A 22013-nucleotide genomic window follows, 5' to 3' on the forward strand; every position below is an offset into this window, starting at 1 on the left:
CACTTCAAACAACACTGCAAACACACTGCAAAAACGCCACATGGTATGTTATCAGACACTGCAAGCTACATCATTATATGTACATTTCTAAGGGCGGATATAACGCCTGTAACATTGGGACTCCCAGCGTCCCACTTTCTTAACCCCCGCTGGCTCCATACCTGACTTGAAAGTAGCGGCACCAATTCGAAAGGAGTGGCTGGAATACCTCTTCCCTGAGTGGAGTAGGCCAGCCCTAGATAAGCATGCCCCCATTATCCGGTCCATCTGGTACCTAGTTAACCCCCTTGTTCTGCGTGGATCAACAGGTAGCCGGGGGTCACTGGTCGCAGCGCTATGTATTCCCTGACTCTCGAGACTGGGCAGTAAATAGGGTCACCCAGTGGACTCAGCACAATCTCTACGCCCTTGCCCTCCTGATCTGTCTTGGATTTTCTGAGGTGGAGGATCAAACAGCGCTCTATTCTGATGTCTGTTATCCCCAAAGCATCCCCTGAGCTGTCTGTTTTGGAGCGCGCCACTAGCTCGCTTGAGCTGAAGGTGCCGAAGAAGGCCAGGCTGAACGCCGCCACAAACAGGGTAGCCTCAATGTGCGAGTGGGTTACCAAACCTAGTACATCTAGCATGGCCTGTAATATGGGAAAATCAATGGGAGATCTGCTGTCTGGTACCTTGGGCTCCTCCCTGGCCCAGCCTTTCAAAGCTGCCCAGATAACAAAAGACTTGGCTGGGTCCTGGCACCCTCTTAGCTTAGCATTGTGGCTGACTGCAGCCAGGTGTCCAAAGACCCACAAGTGGGATTTGCTCTGTCTCTTTGCCCATACCACAAATGCCTGCACTCTGTCCTCCAAAGTTAACTCAGGTAAGCCCAGGGCCTCTAATACTTTGTTGAAGGACGCCAGGTGGCTCCCATAACATTTCCTCGTACCAGGGGCCAAGGATCGCTCCCCCATGGCTCAACTCCTGCTCCACTCCAAGATCCTCCAGAGGGTTGGCGGGAAGGGGGTCATCTCTGCTCTCGCCTGTGGCCAGGCCTCCTGGAAACGGTCCCACTGGAAACGAGAGAGAGCGTCAGCTGCCTCATTTTTGACCCCCTCAATATGTCTAGCCCTGAACTCAATGTTGCAGCGCAGGCTTCCTCTAGCAAGCTCCCTCAGCAAGCACAGCACCAACGGGCACTTGGCTGTTTGCCCATTGATTGCCTGGACCACCGCCATGTTGTAAGACCAGAATAGGACCTTTCTGTCTGACAGGGTCTATGGCCAGAGATGTAGAGCGATGACGATGGGGAAAAGCTCGAGAACCGTGATGTTTGACGTAATTCTGCGCTTGCGCCAGGCGTTGGGCCACTCCTGTGCACACCACTGCTCACCCAGGATTGCCCCAAAGCCCTCTCTCCCTGAGGCATCCGTGAACATGCTCCGCTCTGGGCTGTCCACCCAGGGAGCCCTCCAGATAACGGTACCGTTGAATTCAGACAGGCATTCTGCCCACATGGCCAAATCCCTCTTCAGACTTAGGGACAATTTGACAAAGTGATGCTTCTTGACCACTTTGGCGGTAGCTCTGGCCAACCTCCTGGCAAACACTCTCCCTACTGGAATGACTCTGGCCGTGAAGTTTAGTTTGCCTAGCAAGCTCTGGATGACCCCTAGTGGCGCCTTGTCTTTCCCCAGCAGTGACTGGATGTCCTGTTGCAGGGCCTGCACCTTCTCCGCAGGGAGTCTTGACACACCCATGACCGTGATTAACTCAATGCCTAGAAATGTGAGAACCTGCGCAGGGTCTTCCGTCTTGCCGGGTGCTAACGGTACCCCCAGGCGTCTTGCCAAATCCTTAAAGCAGTGTAGGCCGTCGCTGCATTCTTGCATACCAATACCCCCTATGAAGAGGAAATCATCCAGGTAGTGAGTCACCGCCTTGACGTTATACTTCACCAAGAGTACCCACTGCAGGAAAGAGCTGAAGGCCTCAAAGAAGGCATGAGATACCGCGCAGCCCATGGGCATGCACCTGTCGAAAAAGAATTCCCCCCGCCACTTGAAACCCAGGAGGTTTTGGCTCTCCGGGTGGACAGGCAAGAGTCTGAAAGCTGACTCAATATCGGCTTTAGCCAACCATGCTCCCTTCCCTGCCCTCCTAACCATGTTGACAGCCATGTAAGGGAACAGTATGAGACAGAACAGGAGCCCTCCTCCAACCATGAATTCACTGACTCACCCTCCGGGTAGGATAGATGCTGGATCAACCTGAAAGCCCCAGGTTCCTTCTTGGGTACTACGCTCAAGGGAGAGACAACAAAGTCAGGGAGAGGAGGGAGCAGAAACGGGCCCGCCACCCTCCCCAGGGCCACCTCTTTTGCCACCTTAGCTCCTACTACTTCTGGGTGATCTCTGGTTGACCTGAGGTTCTCCGAGTCCCTGCTAACCGGGGGACCCTGATATGGAATTCTGAATCCTTCCAGGAACCCCTCATCTAGCACCGCCCTGTCCTTTGCATTGGGATATAATCGCAGTAGCGGCAGCAATCTCGGGATGTTGATGGGGGACGGACCTTTGGACGGGAGCGATCCGGAGGGGGCCGGGTGGGGCGGGATTGCCAGCATGACAACAGGGGTGCCAAAGTCACTAGTGGAGCGGGAACCGAAGGCACCGCCTGGGACGCTGCACTGGGGGGGTGGGGTCGCTGCGGGAGTAGCGGGAGGCGGGGGCGCGGCTATGGCCTTCGGGGGAACTTGTAAATAAGTCTTGTACATAAGGCGAAGTCCATAACCCCAACAGATCGCCATGAGAAAAGGTGTTCCTGTGGCAATAGGGGCTGTAAATATACTTCTAAATTGCTAAAAACATTTTGTGCTGGTTAGCATCACTTTTGTGAATCCAACTGGAAAGAAGAAAGATACCAGGTAGAGTTGCCTCCTCTTTCTTTTTTTTGTAAAATTTTTATTTTGATTTGCAAAAGAGAATAAACAAAGGACTGCGGAGGAACCGCACATTACTCAAGATTAGGGCAAAATCATTGTTCACACACCAGCAGTGTTCCAAACCATATTACAAGCATATCCAGTCCAGGCGCGAGACAACATAGCAATTAGGACCACTGTACAAAGTGTTCTACAAGCTTATCATTAGGCCAGGCCAGCCAGGATAACCAGTGCTGCAATATGCTGGACTCCAATCCTCCATGTTCCACACAGGCGGTGCAGATAATCAGTTCGTGGAACCTCCACAGCCCAAAAGACCAAAACAACCAACAGCCCTATACCACCCCCTCCCTCCCCCCGGTGGTGACGCCATTCACTCAAAACTCAGTCCACATCACATTACACTTGAAAGAGGTGCATCGACCTCAAAGAAGCCGGACATACCGCCGAGGGTAACCCTTTAGAAAGAAAGTTAACCAGGGGACCCCACTGATATCGGAAATTCTTATACTGGCCTAGGAAGATGTCCGCCACTCTCTCCAAACTGAGCAACCTCCATAGTCGCGCATGCCACAGTGAAACCGCCGGGGCATCCTTCTTTTTCCAGGCCGCAGCCAGCGTGAGCTTCGCAGCGCCGAGGCATAGCCACAAAATCTTTTTATCTGCCCTGGTCTGATAAACGAGGCCAGGGTCACGCAGCCCTAGCAGGACACAGGCCATAGAATCATCAATGGGATAAGTCAATATGTCCTTTATATGGGAGAGGATTTCCTCCCAGTACGGACGGATCACCGGGCAGTCCCACCAGATATGGCGGAAGTCTCCCAGAAGTCCGCAACCCCTCCAGCACTTATCTGAGGTCTCCGGGAAAATGCGGTGAAGCCTAGTCGGGCACATATACCATTGCATGACCGTCTTGAGGTGGGCTTCCCTCAAGTGCAAGGAATGGTTAAAGGTCGTCAGGTCACGCCATAGCGCCGACCATTCCATATCCGAGATATCTCGCCCCAGCATTTCTTCCCATTGCCCCATATAACGAGGTCGAGGAGCTATCGCCGATTGAAGCAACAACTGGTATATGAAGGAAATGGCCCCCTTCATGGCAGACGTCCGTAATATAAAGGCTTCAAACGGCGTCGGCGGTCTCGTAGCCGCTTCCACCACTCCAGGTGACGTAGCCCAGTGAAGCAGCTGAACATGCCGGAATTGTTCAGTCTGGGGGACCCCATAATCTCTCATACAGTTAGCGAAAGTGAGGGTGTCTAGGCCGTGGAACAAATGGGTCAACGCCCAACACCCCCCCTCCCTCCACACCGCAAACGGCCCTTCATGAAGCGCCGGTGGGAAAGCTGGGTTGTAATGCAAGGGCGTAAACGGCGAGGGGAACGTGGTCCAACGGTCGTCCGCCGCTAGTGAGTCCCATACCTTCAGCACCGTGCTTGTAGGAGTGCTGATATATGCGTTGAGAGGGCGGTCCTTCTTTGGTTTCCAGGCTAAGTCCCAGATCGACCTGCCGGCCACGCATCGATCCATATGGAGCCAATGTTTCTCGGAGGTTCGTTGCGACCACTCTACCAATACTCTCAGTTGCGCCGCTTTGTAATATAACTGCAGGTCAGGGAGCCCAACCCCACCCTCTGATCTCGGTCGACGGAGAACCGCATAGGAGACCCGTGCCTGACCCCCTTGCCACACGAAACGCAATAAATAAGTCTTGAGCCGCCGAAAGAAATCGCTGTCTATGGGGATAGGCAATGCTTGGAACAAATATAAGAATTTAGGGAGGAGAACCATCTTCACGGCATGGATTCTGCCCAACCATGACAGAAATTTTGGTTTCCACCTGTCCAATTCCGCCCGGGATTTCGCCAACTAAGATGGGAAATTGGCCTGGAACAGCCCGCTCACTGTCGGAGTCAGATGGACCCCCAGGTAGACAATCGAACCTGTGGCCCAGGCCAACGGAGTCAGCGGCCGTACCCGATCTCTCTCGACCTGCGAAAGGGTAAGATTCAGGATGTATGACTTGCTATAGTTGACCTTAAAGCCTGCCGCGCCCTCAAATTCCAACAAGACCTCCCTAATGCACTGCAGCGAGCTTTCCGGATCAGTAATAGAGAACAAGACATCGTCCGCGAAGAGCGAAATCTTATGCTGTTCCCCCGCGAACAGCAAACCTCGGATCCCGTCATGCTCCCGCACCGCCACCGCCAGCGGCTCGATGCTCAGCGCGAACAGTAGGGGGGACAGAGGACAACCCTGTCTAGTGCCTCGAGTGTGAGCAAAGAACGCTGACATATGACCATTCACCGCAACCCGGGACCGGGGGCAGCAGAAATTAGCCTTCACCATAGTGATGAAAGTCTCCGAAAAACCAAAGGCAGTCATGGTATTGAACAGGAAACCCCAGTCCACCCTATCGAAGGCCTTCTCGGCCTCCAGGCCCACTAGGACCGCCGGTATACGAAATCTTTCCGCCTTTTCTATTAGATGCACCACCCGGCGTGTGTTATCATGCGTCTGGCGCCCCTTGATGAAGCCAGACTGGTCCGGATGGATTAGCGCCGGCATAAGGTCTTGTAGCCTACGCGCCAGGATCGCCGAGTATAGTTTGGCGTCCAAATTAAGAAGCGCTATCGGGCGAAAGGAGGCGCATTGTGCTGGATCCTTCCCCGGCTTTCGCAAGACCGTAATCATCGCCTCCGCCAAGGAGCCAGTAGAGGAACCGGAGGTGGCCATGTCATTAAAAAGGGTGACCAAGAAATCGCAGAGCTCGGAAGCGTAAGATTTATAGAATACAGCGGTGTAACCGTCCGGGCCAGGCGCCTTGTGAAGCTTCAAGTTCGTAATAGCATCTAGCACCTCCTCCCTGGTAATCGGGGCCCCTAAGAGCTCATTCCATTCCTTGGACACCTGCGGAAGGGGCAGACGTCTCAGGTACTCTTTCTGGGCAGCTGTTTCCAGCCGGTCCCCCTTGTATAGATCCGAGTAAAGCGTCCGAAGATGGCCGCCTTTGTTTCGTCCCGATGCTGCAACTGTCCAACCGAGTCGCGGATCCCCCCAATGTACTCACGTTCCCGCCTGTCACGAAGCTGTCGGGCCAAGTGCCTCCCCACCTTGTTACCACAAGAGTAGGACTGTCGGCCCAACCTCAGTAGGGTGAACTCCGCCCTGTTACTGTAATGAGCCCTCAGTTTCCCTCGTACCGCCGTGAGAGGCCGGAGGGTCACTCTCGAGGGGTTGAGTTTATGCGCCTGTTCGAGAGAAGCCAGTTCAGCCTCCAGGGCCTCCCTCTCCTTGCGTCGCAACCTATTGAGTTGTGCATTAAGGCCCAAGCAAGTGCCCCTGATGGACGCCTTAAAGGCATCCCACGTGTTGGGTACTGAGGTATCGGACGTCGGATTGAGGGCAAAGAACTCCCTAATGGCCACCCGCAGCGCCTTGTTAGAAGCCTCGTCCCGAAGTACCGAAGCTGGGAAATACCATTTCCGTTGCCCGGTGTCTGCCGACGACCAGCGCAGAGTAAGCACCAGCATGCTGTGGTCCGAAACCGAGAGGGGCAGTATGGTGGAGTCAAGGACATCTCCTCTAAGAGCCTGGCTAAGGAATATATGGTCCAATCGTGAATATGAGTGGTGTACATGAGAAAAAAACGTGTAATCCCTGGACGTTGGATGTAGAAACCGCCACCCATCAACCAACCCCATTTCCGCAACTTTTTGCCGTGACATCTCAGAGAACACACCAGTATCCGCCCTGCGAGCGCCAGAACAGTCCAGCGCCCCATCCCACACCAAATTACAGTCCCCCATGAGGAACAACTGCCCTTCAACAAAATCACCCACTTTATGCAGCAAGCCTTGCAAAAACTTATTCTGGCCAGTATTAGGAATATACATCACAACAAAAGTACAGAGCCTCCCCTGAACCAGCCCCTTCACCATCAACCAGCGGCCCTCCCTGTCCGTGCGTATCGCCACAGGCTGAAAATGCAGCGAAGCATGGAAGAGGAGGGCCACCCCCTTATGCTTTGTGGATGCAGAGGATCTGTATATTAGGGGATATGCCTTATGCTTAAGTCGCAGCTCATCTTTGCGTGCAAGGTGAGTTTCCTGGAGTCCCACTATATCCAATTGGTGGTCTGTTATATATTTCCACACCCTCTGCCTTTTCTGCGGAGAGTTCAGTCCCTTAACATTCCAGGTCCCTATGCTAACAGGCATCGTGAGACAAAAAACAAGAACCCTCTATAACTCTGGGACATGCCCTCCACCCCTGCCAGAAGGTACCCTGGTCACAACACGTATTAAGATCAAGCTCCCGCCAACCCTCCTCCCCGCAATCCCAACCTTGAGTCCCATGCCAAATCGCCCCGCATCTCCCATACCAACAGCACCTCCCAACTTCCCGCACACCACCACATAATACAATCCACAACACGTCCGCGTCACCACCAACACCTCCCCTCACCCCCAACCCCAACACCCCAAACAGCCCCCCCAAGACCCTCCCCCCCCCGGAAATCCCCAAACAAACCATCAGAAGTCCAAAAAAGTCCTCCAAGGGATGGCGAGGAGACATCAGCCGATGTCCCCTATAGACCTCATACCTGGGTGTCTTCTCATAAAGTACATACGAACCCACGGTACCTGCAGTGGTGCGTCCCTCCGACGCCAGTCCAAACATTCTTCAGAGATCACGCCGCCCCGGAACCCAGCTGAGAGGCAGATAGCGTGGCGTTGGCAACCGAAGCCACCGCGTTGTCTCGTTCTTGCATGCTGGTCGTCCTATCAGGCATCCCCCTCCCCCCCTCTCCACCCACTCTGTGCCAGGAGGGGGACCGTCGCCGGCCCCTCGCAGGAGGACTCCTATCGCCGGGTGAAGTTTCCTGCTCGCCAATTCCCAGGAGATCCTGTGCCACATGAAGGGACCTGATCTGTTCAAGCCTATTGTTCCACCGGAATATGATGCGGAACGGGTGGCCCCAAGAATACGCGATGTTGCGCTCCCTCAAAAAGGCAGTAACAGGCCGGAACTCGCGCCGTTTCCGTAGAGTGGAAGCCGCCAAATCTTGGTACAATTGCGGATGATGTCCACGAAACAGGAGGGACGGAGCCTCCCGCGCCTTCTTCAGGATGCGCTCCTTCAACTGAAAGTCGTGGACGCAGACTAGGATGTCAGGCGGAGGGCCCCCCCGCGCCTAGGTAGACCAACCCTATGAGCCCTGTCCATCTTGACGTCGGTAATTTCTTCGTCTCCCAAGACCTGTTGGAATAGCGCCAGGACATAGCCTCTCAGATCACCAGACTCCCCGTCCCATGGTACCGACTTAATACGGATGTTGTTCCGCCTGGAGCGGTTCTCCAGGTCCTCCGCATGGGACTGCAGGTCCAGATTCTGTTCCCTGAGACGTAGCACATCCTGTTGCAGCTGATGGACATCATTTGCCAGGTTGAGATCATGGTCCTCCAGGGTGGCCACCCTCTCGCCTACCCCATCCAGGTCTCTCCTCACCTCCCTAAGGTCCGATGCGAGTTGGGACCGTAGCTCGGAGATATCGTCTTTGATGGACGCAAACAGCTAGGTCATGAAGGCTTTGGTGACCGGCGCATCATCTTCCTTCGATGTGGACGAGGAACTCGCCCCAGGGGACGGCGGGAGTTGGGAGCCCCTGGGCAGGCCATCCTTGCCATTCTTCCCCCTCCTCGGGACGCCCGCCATCTCAAGACCAGTCGCACGCTATTCCCCCAGCCAATCGCAATCCGCTGAAGAGCACAGCCCACTGTACCAGTCGTCGTCCGCGGAGCGAAGCAACCGAAATGGGCCTCCACACCCCTGCTCCACACCGTCAGCCTCACCGAGCCCTTCTCAAGGCGCTGTGCCCGTTGCAATAGGCCTGCTCCCCATCACAGCCAGTACATCCGAGCCATCAGCAGCCCCAACCAGGTCACCGCTCCTCAGGGCGGGGGTCCCCAGGAGCAAGAGGACGCTTCACGAATCCGGGCCACTGCGGACGGGCCTCCACGCGATCTCCCATCGCCGCTCAGTCCCTCTGTGCCAGTCCTCAAAGCGCTGGAGCCGCAGCCACAGGCCCGCACCACTCTTCCGTCTCCACACCCGGGCCTTCAATAGCCCCCTCCAGGACACCGCATTGTAGCGAGACAAGGCGGGACCACGCGAATCCGATCCTCTACCGGACCTCACGCCCGATGGCGCCAAGCGTGTAGCACCACACAGTGCCACCGGCCCGATCCACACTCTGGGCTAGGCCGCAATGACGTCTCCAAAGCTCTGTGCCCCCTCCGTGTCTCCAGGGCATCTGTTTCAGCGCCTTTATTACAGTAAGGCACTCCGGCCCAAGCGCTCCTCGCTCTGGGTTCACCCGCGGCCGCAGTCCGCCACGAGCCCGCCCTGAGGGCCGCCCCGCTGGACGAGGCACTCTGCCACCCCCAGCACTGTCCTACCGTACGGCCAGTGCGAGCGAGACGCCTCCCCAGCGGGACTCCGCCGCGGTCCGACGGCTCTCTCCGCCCGTCAATGCAATAATCCGTGTCCTCCCTGGGTCCCTCCAGGCGCTCACCTCCGTCTTTCCAGCGGCTTCACCGCGCCGCCGAGGCTCGCCCAACTACGCCGATCCGTGCTCTGTCCCGGCAGGTCACGACACTCAGGGCCCCTCAGCGCTCAGACCCACTCATGAGGGTGGGCAAGGGGAGGGGGAACCGCCCCCGACAGCTCCGCCGTGGAACCCAGGCTCCGCGCCAGTCAGCCGACCGGCCTGCACCTCGCCTTGCCTGCCGCTTGCCCGCACTTGCGGTGCGGGGTCCTCGCCTACGCCAGTCCGGCGTCCGCCAGGCCTCCACTCGTCGCAGACTCAGCAGCGAACTTCGCTATACAGGACGTTCCGGGAAGCGAGCTCGCCCGCTCGGAGTCTCCGGGACCCTCCAGCTACAAAACCGCCAGTCCAGGTACGGTTCCGGGGGTGCTATTCGGTGCTTTTCCTAGATCGGCGCCGGAGGGACCGCAAGGTGCGTCTCACTCCTTCGCCATCTTGGCCACGCCCCCTGCCTCCTCTTTCTTACGTCCGAAGACATCCAGCTCCCGGCAGTACCTGCCGTTCCCCACGTTCTCAAGGTTCAACGCAGGGAACACCCACGAGCAGATAACCCAACACTCTAGATCCCAACACACTCCCTTCCTTCGCAAGGCAACCAAAAGATAAACAGTAATAATAAAAGAAACCTATTAAAATAAAATGGGAAAAACAAAAGGTCTGCAACCTCCACAAAGAGGAAGAAAAAACACAGATCAGAATCTAATGCATGTCCTGGGGGCATATGTATCATCCATTTTTTTAGTCGCAAACGCTGAGATTCGCAAAAAAAGTAGCGTTTGTGACTAAAAATTCGGAAAATGCGATGTATAATTGAAATCGTATCGCAAAATTAAGGAATAGCAAAATTTGCTATTCCTTAATTTTGCGTCAGCAATTAAGGAATCGCAAATTGCGATTCCTCAAATGCTATGTATGAAGCACCCAAGTTGAACGATTTCTAATTAAGAAATCGCAAATTATCACCAACTTGAAGTTGATGGTAATTTGCGATTTCTTTCACAAATGCACTTTTTGCCATTTGTGAAGGTGCCATGTGGCGCACATACATGCCCTTAGGGCATGTATGTGCACCATATGCGCACACATGTAAATCTCAGTGGTGCATCAGGGTGTCCTTATGACACCCTTGAAATTATTCTCAATTTGCAATTCTCAAATTGCGAATCGCAAATTGAGAATAACTTCCCATTCATTCCTGAGGGCCTCCTGGCCCATGGAAATGAATGAGAAAGTATTCCTTAATTGCGATTTTGTAATTTGCGAATCGCAATTAAGGAAAACTAAGAAATCGCTTAAAAATTGCGATTTTTTACACACATACCATTTTGCAATTCTCAAATAGCGATTCTCAAAAAAAATCGCTATTTGAGAATCGCAAACACGGATGTTGATACATCTGCCCCATAATCCTGGAACCTGGCTGGAGCGACTCTCACTCTGGAGTGTGATCGGGATGCACATACATCTTTTTGTTTACTTTGGAATCAGATACAACAGAGATAGCACACTTATTCCATGTGTTCCCATTCTCCAACACCACCACGTGACCTTTCACCTCCTTCACTCTTACTGGTGCTATATTTACGGAAAAAGCCCAGGGGCATATTTACAAGCCCCTTGCGCCTTTTTTGCGTCACTTTTACCATGGGAAAAGTGACTCAAAAGTGTCGCAAGGGGCTTGTAAATCTGCCCCCCAGTTTCTTGGTCCTCACCCAATCACCGACACAGATAGGGGACATTCTGATACTGTCTGTTCCATACTTCGATTGCACTGCTGCTCTAACATCCACCACCAACCCAGCGTACAATGTTTGAAAATGGACCCTTGATCAATTAATTTGCATTTTCACCCGTTATGGCACTTTCAGTTTTCAAAGGATGATTTAAATCATGGCGAGCACGGTGTTATTTTAAAATGCCCATGCTCCACTTTGGAAATAAATGAAAGTGCTCTTTGTAAGTGTCATGTTTAAAGTGCTCTTTGTAAGGTGTCATGTTTAAAGTGATTCTGTAAGGTGTCATGTTTAAAGTGCTTCTGTAGGGTGTCATGTTTAAAGTGCTCCTTGTAAGGTGTCATGTTTAAAGTGCTTCTGTAAGGTGTCATGTTTAAAGTGCTCTTTGTAAGGTGTCATGTTTAAAGTGATTCTGTAAGGTGTCATGTTTAAAGTGCTTCTGTAAGGTGTCATGTTTAAAGTGCTCTTTGTAAGGTGTCATGTTTAAACTGCTTCTATAAGGTGTCATGTTTAAAGTGCTCTTTGTAAGGTGTCATGTTTAAAGTGCTTCTGTAAGGTGTCAGGTTTAAAGTGCTCTTTGTAAGCTGTCATGTTTAAAGTGATTCTGTAAGGTGTCAAGTTTAAAGTGCTCTTTGTAAGGTGTCATGTTGAAAGTGCTCTTTGTAAGGTGTCATGTTTAAAGTGATTCTGTAAGGTGTCATGTTTAAAGTGCTCTTTGTAAGGTGTCATGTTTAAAGTGCTTCTGTAAGGTGTCATGTTGAAAGTGCTCTTTGTAAGGTGTTGAAAGTGGTGCTCTTTGTAAGGTGTCATGTTTAAAGTGATTCTGTAAGGTGTCATGTTTAAAGTGCTCTTTGTAAGGTGTCATGTTTAAAGTGCTCTTTGTAAGGTGTCATGTTGAAAGTGATTCTGTAAGGTGTCATGTTTAAAGTGCTCTTTGTAAGGTGTCATGTTGAAAGTGTTCTTTGTAAGGTGTCATGTTTAAAGTGCTCTTTGTAAGGTGTTTAAAGTGATTCTGTAAGGTGTCATGTTTAAAGTGCTCTTTGTAAGGTGTCATGTTTAAAGTGCTCTTTATAAGGTGTTTAAATTGATTCTGTAGGGTGTCATGTTTAAAGTGCTCTTTGTAAGGTGTCATGTTTAAAGTGATTCTGTAAGATGTCATGTTTAAAGTGCTTCTGTAGGGTGTCATTTTTAAAATGCTCTTTGTAAGGTGTTATGTTTAAAGTGATTCTGTAAGGTGTCATGTTTAAAGTGCTTCTGTAAGGTGTCATGTTTAAAGTGCTCTTTGTAAGGTGTCATGTTTAAAGTGATTCTGTAAGGTGTCATGTTTAAAGTGCTTCTGTAAGGTGTCATGTTTAAAGTGCTCTTTGTAAGGTGTCATGTTTAAAGGGCTTCTGTAAGGTGTCATTTTTAAAGTGCTCTTTGTAAGGTGTCATGTTTAAAGTGCTTCTGTAAGGTGTCAGGTTTAAATTGCTGTTTGTAAGCTGTCATGTTTAAAGTGATTCTGTAAGGTGTCAAGTTTAAAGTGCTCTTTGTAAGGTGTCATGTTTAAAGTGCTCTTTGTAAGGTTTCAGTTTCAGTTTATAGTTTATTGCGCAGTTAATTAAAACCAATGCAATACAGTACACAATAAGAAAGTTAAAATGCTCATGAAAAAAAACTTGCGTTTAAGATCAATTCTATACTATAGTGCGATATGCATAAGCTATTCAACTTAAAAAAAAAAAATAATAATAATAATATTTTGCCTGCCGCCCACAATAGGCCGTTCTGTACTTCTCATCCACTTTGTAGGCCTGTTAGTCTATTCGTATTTCCCGTAAAATTCATTAAAGTTTACAAAATAGATGATTCATCAATGTAAATTAAATCATATGTCCTGTTTGTAGATTGGTCATGGGTTAGTTTTTGGTAGTTTTTTTCCCACTGCTTTTAAAAATGTCACGAAGCTGCAGCTCAGCTGAGGGTCCTGTGCTGAGAAGCAGGTTAGCACTGCACTCCTTCGTGTGCGTACCCCCTGTAGAATAAAATGGCGTTTCATCAGGAGCTTCCTTTCTTCTTGCAGTTCTTTACACGAGCATAGCAGATGCATCATGTCTTCAGCCCCAATGCCACATAGCCTGCATAGTATTCCTGCTTTCGATCTCAGCCAGTGAGGGAGGTGTAGGATGCATGGTAGCAGGCCCAGTCTGTATCTTAAAAAGGACAGTTTGGGTTTTTTCGTATAGCCTAGACCGAGATAAGGCTGGGGGGCTTGTGTCAGGTATGTGTTTAATACCATCCATGCATGAGATCTTTTTGATAAGGTGGCTTTATCCTCGACCCATGACTGAAGCTTGATCGATTTCTTCACCAATTTATTTAGTGATTTGTGATCTGCAGGGGACGCCCAGAGTTCTGCCAGCCCGGTGTTCACTATGCTCTTTTCCAGATATTTTGCTGCTGGTGAGTTTTGGGTCTGCTCTAGCTCTTTCCATAAATATTCGTTCAACGTTCCTTCAGTCGTTTTCCTTACTTTGTCCCATGAGCAGATATATGCCCCCTCTCGTGCCAAAAACTGTGACCGAATACCAAACTCCAATCTGATCTGTGCTGGGGAGGTTCGCTTTGGTAGGCTGAAGATGATTCTATATGCCGACACGATTGTACTGTCAAGTGTTACGGCATCTCTGCCTCGGTGGGCCTCACTCCCATAAGTCAGCGTTGGTAGCAGTTTGGCACGTATCACATTCAGTAAAGGGGTCAAAGAAGGGCCCCTTTGTAAGGTGTCATGTTTAAAGTGCTTCTATAAGGTGTCATGTTGAAAGTGCTCTTTGTAAGGTGTTGAAAGTGCTCTTTGTAAGGTGTCATGTTTAAAGTGATTCTGTAAGGTGTCGTTTAAAGTACTCTTTGTAAGGTGTCATGTTTAAAGTGCTCTTTGTAAGGTGTCATGTTGAAAGTGCTCTTTGTAAGGTGTTTAAAGTGATTTTGTAAGGTGTCATGTTTAAAGTGCTCTTTGTAAGTGTAATGTTTAAAGTCCTTCTCTGTCCCTCTCCAGCTTCGAGGAGCAGTTCGCTGAGACGGGTGATGATGTCTCCGTGCTTGGGCCTTTGCTGCCCTCGTGAGGGCGGATGGTGAACTCCGCTCTCCGGCGCCGGAAGGATGAAGGTAATCAGAGGCGCTGCAGTGGCGCTGGGCGAGGCGGCTGGAGCAGCGGCTGCAGGTGAGTCCCGCCTGAGGACACTTCACTTCGAAGGACACCGACGGAGAGGCATTGCAGGCTGACCCGTCCCCGTCGGCAGACGTACTGAAGGTCTCTTTGTTCCTACAGACAGGAGTAAGTCTCTCTTTTTTAATCTCTAAAACAGACTCGAGTGTCCTCTTAACCGCATTTAGAAAGCATTTATGGGGGTCAAAGGTTCCAATGTGTAAATACTTCCTTTCCAATGCGCTGAACTGACTTTACGAATTAGGAACTTTTTTCCCAACACCTGCATTTTCGATTGCAAATCCGTAAGGAATAAGAGGCAGATTTACAAGCGCCTTGCGCCACTTGTAACATCGGGAAAGTGACGCAAAAGTGGCGCAAGGGGCTTGTAAATCTGCCTCTTACTGTTCGGACAGAGCGGGTAATAGAGGAATAGCCATTCTTGTCTGCTGCATCCATGGAGCTGACAAGCCTTTCACCAAAGGGAAGGGGTCTGAACAGCGCTTCTCCTGTGTGACAAAAAAACAAGCACTGGCACACCAATAGGGAACCTTATACGTGTTTAGCCAGGCAGCACATTCCCAGTGTGCTGTTCCACCAGGGATTGAAGAGATGTACAATTGCTGCACGCTGTGTACCCTTTATGAGGAGTAGCTATATGGAAAGGGTCTGATTGACTTACAACTTTATTTGGACACCGTGTGTGAGGGCCGGGTTTAGGGAGGTGCGACCGGTGCAGCTACACCAGGCGCTGACCTGTGTTTAGAAATAACACAGGTTAAAAAAACACCTGCTGCCCAGTTCCTTGTGTGTCCAGCAATTTTCAGGCAACAATAAAAATGCCAAGATATCTCTAATGATTAATGCTACTGTTGGGGAGAGATTAGAGTACAGTTTATTAGCAGTTTCCATCCAAAACAAAGTAGCGCCGAGAATCAACATGTCTGCTGATGGATCGTGTACATGAAAATTACCGAACTGGATTATATGTGGATTGCTCAGAAGTTACTGTTTTTGTAACAGAGATCTTTTTGTTACTTTCAGTTGATAAGTTACAACCGAAAAACAGCACAGTGAGCTATGAGATGGTATCAGACAGCTGTGAGCAAACTGCATGTTACAGTTAGAAAGTCATGTTTTTCCCCCCAGTATTTTATTATCTCAATGTTGCTAAAAGGGTTCACTTGGGTAGAAATACATTCTCATTAGCAGAGCTAAACACCATGATATGTTTTAAATCCCGAAGTTTTAATTCTCCAGACATAAACACTTTTAAAATGTACACAATTCCATTCAGCTTTATTTTGGCTCAAATGGCCATAAAAACACACAAAATACATTATTCAATATACAACATAAATAATTTACACACATATGAATTATTGACTCTGTATGATGTGTGTGTGATGTAAAGTGATACGACAGCCTTCACTGGTATGCCAAGTGCTAATAAACAAATAAAATGCACATGAGAGAGGTCAATGGGAGAAAATTGGAAAATGCATATAAAATCATACAATTGCATCTGGAGATTTACCATCTGGATTTAGGTAAGTAGCAAGGCAAGGTACAAAATTCCACCAATGTATTCTCTCGAGCAGCCGGGAGCAGGGTGCTGAGGTCGTTGGTAGAAGGCGCTATGAAGAAGGGGGCCACCTGATAAAACACTGCACACGGGGACTTAAAGGTACGTCCGAGGTGTCCCACTTAAGAGAGCAGGTTGCAAGGGTCTCAGGACCGTGGGAGCCATGCTGGTCCATTGGTAACCAGGACAGGCAGGTTGCAAGGGTCTCAGGACCGTGGGAGCACAGCTGGTCCATTGGTAGCCAGGACACGCAGGTTGCAAGGGTCTCAGGACCGTGGGATCACAGCTGGCTATTGGTAGCCAGAACAGGCAGGTTGCAAGGGTCTCAGGACCGTGGGAGCACAGCTGGTCCATTGGTGGCCAGGACAGGCCGGTTGCACGGGTCTCAGGACCGTGGGAGCACAGCTGGTCCACTGGTAGCCAGGGCAGGCAGGTTGCAAGGGTCTCAGGACCATGGGAGCACAGCTGGTTATTGGTGCCAGGACAGGCAGGTTGCAAGGGACTGAGGACCGTGGGAGCACAGCTGGTCCATTGGTAGCCAGTGCAGACAGGTTGCAAGGGTCTCAGGACCGTGGGAGCACAGCTGGTTATTGGTATCCAGGACAGGCAGGTTGCAAGGGTCTCAGGACCGCGGGAGCACAGCTGGTCCATTGGTAGCCAGGACAGGCCGGTTGCACGGGTCTCAGGACCGTGGGTGCCCAGCTGGTCCATTGGTAGCCAGGACAGGCAGGTTGCAAGGGTCTCAGGACCGTGGGAGCACAGCTGGTCCATTGGTAGCCAGGACAGGCAGGTTGCAAGGGTCTTAGGACAGTGGGAGCACAGCTGGTCCACTGGTAGCCAGGACAGGCAGGTTGCAAGGGCCTCATGACCGTGGGAGCACAGCTGGTCCATTGGTAGCCAGGACAGGCAGGTTGCAAGGGCCTCATGACCGTGGGAGCACAGCTGGTCCATTGGTAGCCAGGACAGGCAGGTTGCAAGGGCCTCAGGACCCTGGGAGCACAGCTGGTCCATTGGTAGCCAGGACAGGCAGGTTGCAAGGGTCTCAGGACCGTGGGAGCACAGCTGGTCCATTGGTAGGCAGGGCAGGCTGGTTGCAAGGGTCTCGGGACCGTGGGAGCACAGCTGGTCCATTGGTAGCCAGGAGGGGCAGGTTGCAAGGGTCTCAGGACCGTGGGAGCACAGCTGGTCCATTGGTAGCCAGGACAGGCAGGTTGCAAGGGTCTCAGGACCGTGGGAGCACAGCTGGTCCATTGGTAGCCAGGACAGGCCGGTTGCACGGGTCTCAGGACCGTGGGAGCACAGCTGGTCCAATGGTAGCCAGGACAGGCAGGTTGCAAGGGTCTCAGGACCCTGGGAGCACAGCTGGTCCATTGGTAGCCAGGACAGGCAGGTTGCAAGGGTCTCAGGACCGTGGGAGCACAGCTGGTCCATTGGTAGCCAGGACAGGCAGGTTGCAAGGGTCTCAGGACAGTGGGAGCACAGCTGGTCCACTGGTAGCCAGGACAGGCGGGTGACTGCAGATCGAGAGGTCAGCCGGGCGGTCTGCGCCAAGTTGTCTGCTGTTTCGGAGTGGTCAGTTTGCAGGGTCGATTCTGGGACAGGGCCACTCCTGAAGGGGGTCTCGGGGTGTAGACGCCCCTTGATGGGGCTTGCGTCCAGGGCAGTTGGAGTCCGGACTGAACTCTTCGACTTGGTGTAGGTTGTAGGGTGCCCTGGGTGTTGTTATGGCATGGCTCTGGTGGGGTCTAGTGTTTTCACACTAGCTGCAGAGAGAAATCTGTCCTTCCAGAGCAAAGGCTCCTCTTCTTGCTTGGATGCCGCATTAGAGTTGCTAGGGAGCAGCGCGTTGGTAAATCGGGCTCTGGTCGGTGCCTGTGGTTCCTCTACCCTAAGCACATTTTCTTGCAGCTGGTGAAGGGATGGGAGTGCTCTAGGGTTCCTGGAGTCCTCACGGCAGCAGGACGGGACAGCGCACCATGATTGTTGAGTCCTGGGAGCAGCAGCCATAGTTTTGTGGCCAATTCTGCAGCAGGGCTTCTGTTCTTTGCCCATGTCTCCTTTGTATCCTTTAAATCTAAAGTTTAGGATCCAGGGAGGCCACCTAAACACTAGTTTTAGGGATGTTGAAGGGAGTGGCAATTAGTAGCCAATGGGCTGCTTACCTTTAGGGTGACTGCACCCTCTAAATGACCAATTCCTGTGAGAAGGGGGACTCCACCAGCCGTGATAGGTTAATTCCGTTCATCTCAAGATGGAAGAATTTGAAAAGCAGCGTCCACATGACCTCCCACCTCCAAATCTAACTTATTTTCCCACCTGTAATCCCAACAAATGTGGAGCAGCAGAGGGGGCTCGGCATCGTCCTCTATCTGGAGATGCCTGGGTTGCGTTTCAAAGGTGGATTACAATGAACTCACCCCGCCTTTTTCGGATTCCAGTTTTTACCTTGGTACCCTCCCTTGGACTGTGAAGTGTCTCTTGGCCCACCTCCCTGAACAGGTCGTTGGGGTCTTTGTTTTTATCTTTTGAATGTCTACACTCAATCAATCAATCAATCAATCATTCAAAGGGGATTGTAGGGTGGGAATTTTCTCCACAGAGGCGTCTCCAGGCGCTGGGTGGAAGTACAGTACTCGTTGGGAGCAGAGGTGGTCAAAGAGCCAAATGTTGAGCTGTTTTCTGAAGTCCTTCAGGGATGGGTAGGTGCAAAGGTGGAGGGGTAGGTCCTTCCAGGACTTTGCATTATGGTAGGAGAAGGAGAAAACACTGCAGCGGCTGCAACGGATCTGGGGTTTGTGGGACAAGGGAAGGGTGGAGGAGCTGAGCTCTCTGCTCCGGCGGTGCAAAGTCAGGTGATATAGGAAGGTCTGGTTCTGTGGAGGGATTTGTAGGCTTGCATGAGGAGCTTAAAGAGACATCTCTTCTGGATTGGAAGCAAGTGGGGGGCTCACGGAGAAACAGTTGCCCTCATCCTACTCGACCTTTCTGCCGCCTTCGACACAGTCTGTCATAGTACCCTCATACAACGCCTCAGCAACATCGGCATACAAGGAAAAGCCTTGGACTGGATCATATTGTTCCTCGCCGGAAGAACCCAAAGAGTCCGACTCCCCCCATTCATATCAGAGGCCACCGAAGTCATCTGCGGAGTACCACAAGGATCATCACTCAGTCCCACCCTCTTCAACGTTTACATGAGCCCCCTCGCATCCATCGCGCGACAACACAACCTTAACATCATCTCTTACGCTGACGACACCCAGCTGATCCTCTCCCTTACCAAAGACCCTAACACCGCCAAAACCAATCTTCATGAAGGCATGAAAGAAGTAGCCGAATGGATGAAAAACAGCCGCCTAAAACTCAACTCCGACAAAACGGAAGTCCTCATCCTAGGATCATCCCCCTCTGCCTGGGACGACTCATGGTGGCCATCAGCCCTGGGCACGGCACCCATACCCACAGACCACGCACGTAACCTAGGCTTCATCCTAGACTCCTCCCTCTCGATGACCAGACAAGTCAACGCCGTCTCATCCTCTTGCTTCAACATACTTCGTATGCTCAAAAAAATCTTTCGCTGGATCCCCACCAAAACAAGAAAGACGGTCACCCACGCACTGGTCACCAGCCGACTGGACTATGGAAACACCATATCCCAATGCATTTCGGGTTTAAACATAACCCTACGTCAGGGGAGTGTGGGTAAAGAAATAAAATGAAATATGTCAATTTCAGAAGTCGAATCTCAATGTTGTAGAATATTCAGGACTTTAACATTGTATGAAATAGAACGTGTCTCGGTGCGCTACCCCGAGCGCAAAATGAATAGTCTGATAAGAAACTGTTCTTAAGGCTCCGAAACTACGTGGCTTTAATTTAGTAATTTAATCTTCTCTCTTCAACGAAGGCTGGAAGTATGAACGCTGCCGAAATGAAACCGGAATCCGGTCCGTGTCCGCCCATTGCATTGGGATTTTTGAGAAAATATTTTGATTTTTTGTTGACAACCTTAATGAAACATGCAATGTAAATTTTGATTGTGACTTCTTGAATTGCTTCCGTTCATATTAGAATGTATGATTAAGAAACCGCACAATATATATTTTGAACTTAACAATGCTTCTTTTCCTTTGAAGAATATTTTATGGTACTAAAATAAATACAGAATACTTGTTCAAACAATTGAAAAATATGTGCTTATATTTGTAAAAGGCCGTTTGCCTTACAGCAGTGCCTCCAGTAGCTCAGGGTTTTCTTTGGGCTCATATTTATACTGTTGACATGTTTTAGGGAGCAGGGCACGTCCCCTCACAACTGGAGAGCACGCAAAAGTTGTGTATATAGTGATAAAGATTGATTAATTTGGGAAAAAAAGGTGTGCAGGTCCACCGCCCAAAACAGATAAGAATCGACTTAGGCATCACAGGGGCCTATCTGCTCATGCAGAAATGTCCATACATGGAATATAGTGCACCCTGCCCTAGGGATGTAAGGTCTGCCGCAGGAGTGGCTTACATATATTCCATGCAGTGTCTGCAGGTATGGCACACCGGATGTGTGTCATGTGATGTTTTCACTTTTGTCTGCACCATGTCACACAGCCAGCAATGGCAGTTTGCATGAGTGCGGTGTGGTGTCCCTAGGGTTGCACAATATATACTGCAGCCCTTAGGAACTCTCTTTAGTACCCATGCCCTAGGTACAAGAGGTACCATATACTAGGAACTTAAAGGGTTGCTAAAGTTATTTCAAATTGGAGAACAGTTGCACAGTTTTAGGGAAAGATATTGGCACTGGAGACCTGGTTAGCAGGGACCCCAGTGCACCTTTGTCAAAATTGCATCAAATATCAGGAAAAGAGTGGGAATGCCATGTCAAAAAGGAGTATTTTCCTACACATTCCACTTGTGACATAAGAAGATTAAAAATGCCTGCAATTTCTGTTGATATGTAGTTGTGGGAAGATGTGCGACAGTATTAACAATTTATATGGTTTAGGTCACATTTGGGATTGGGCATAAATTTAAGTCCATGATCACTTTGAGATTTCCTACCTCCTTCGATGTAGCTACTGCTGTCCTTAGGCCTTTGGGCTCGGGTGTTCTAGGTTGTTCTCGGTAGTTCTAGGTTGTTTTAGGTTGTTCTAGGCTGGTAGATTCCTCATTGTCTACAGGCGATGGAAACAACCATGTTTGGCACTGTATTCCCTCATATCTTTGCACCATTTTGCCCAGTTTTGTAGGCCATGTTTCTCTGTGCACTCTACTCCGGCTAACCAGCAGTAAAGTTATTGTGATATGTCTTTTTAACATAATAACATAGGCATACATCTGATCGGTACTGTCATGCACGCACCTTTGTCTCGGAAGTGTCCTGGATTCACGCTGCTAGGCACCCTGATTCCCCCCGTCACCCTCCGGGATCCAGGAGTACACACTGAACCCCAAATTGTAACAAGGGGGAACACAGGGGAACAAAACAAGGGTAGGAAGGGAAAGAAACAACACTCCACAATCTTCTTTGTTTCTGAGCAGATTCTATCGTCTGAGACAGGGTCTGTAGAGGAAGATAACAAAAGAAGAGTGAAAACTAACCCCCCCCCCCTTATCGTGTAATTCCCAAGGTATGTGATGAAAAGCAAAGCAAGGGTAACTTCCAGATAGTGGAGGGAAATGGAACAAAAAGAAGGTAAATAACTCTGGAACTTCAATAGCAGTCTGTTTATGTGTTGTCCAACACAAGAACAATCTAAATACAAGAGAGTAATATAAGTAACTTTCAACCACCACTGTAACGAAGGAATCTTTCTATCCCTGACACTCACCACAGGTTCTGAAGTTGAACGCTGTATAACAATATTCCAACCGTACCAAGATCGGTAAAGCTCAAATCAAATAAATACCACTCCGCATGCGATATACGAAAACGTGGCATATAAATCAAGCAAGTCTCAAACATGCGCCTTTTCAAAA

The 22013-nt window shown here is 50.4% G+C and overlaps 1 protein-coding gene across 1 annotated transcript in view; it reads left to right on the forward strand.

Moving 5' to 3' along the window:
• Positions 1 to 14430: 14430 nt before the first annotated feature.
• The window catches only part of LOC147718117 (E3 ubiquitin-protein ligase TRIM11-like), a 335542-nt gene continuing 327959 nt past the window's right edge, over positions 14431 to 22013 (forward strand). The window contains exon 1 of the mRNA XM_086919194.1: positions 14431 to 14582. The gene's annotated coding sequence lies outside the window, so the exon portion shown is untranslated. The remainder of the gene's footprint in view (positions 14583 to 22013) is intronic.

This window comes from Lissotriton vulgaris, chromosome 4_2 (genome assembly GCF_964263255.1).
Source record: "Lissotriton vulgaris chromosome 4_2, aLisVul1.2, whole genome shotgun sequence".
Classification (NCBI taxonomy): Eukaryota; Metazoa; Chordata; class Amphibia; order Caudata; family Salamandridae; genus Lissotriton; species Lissotriton vulgaris.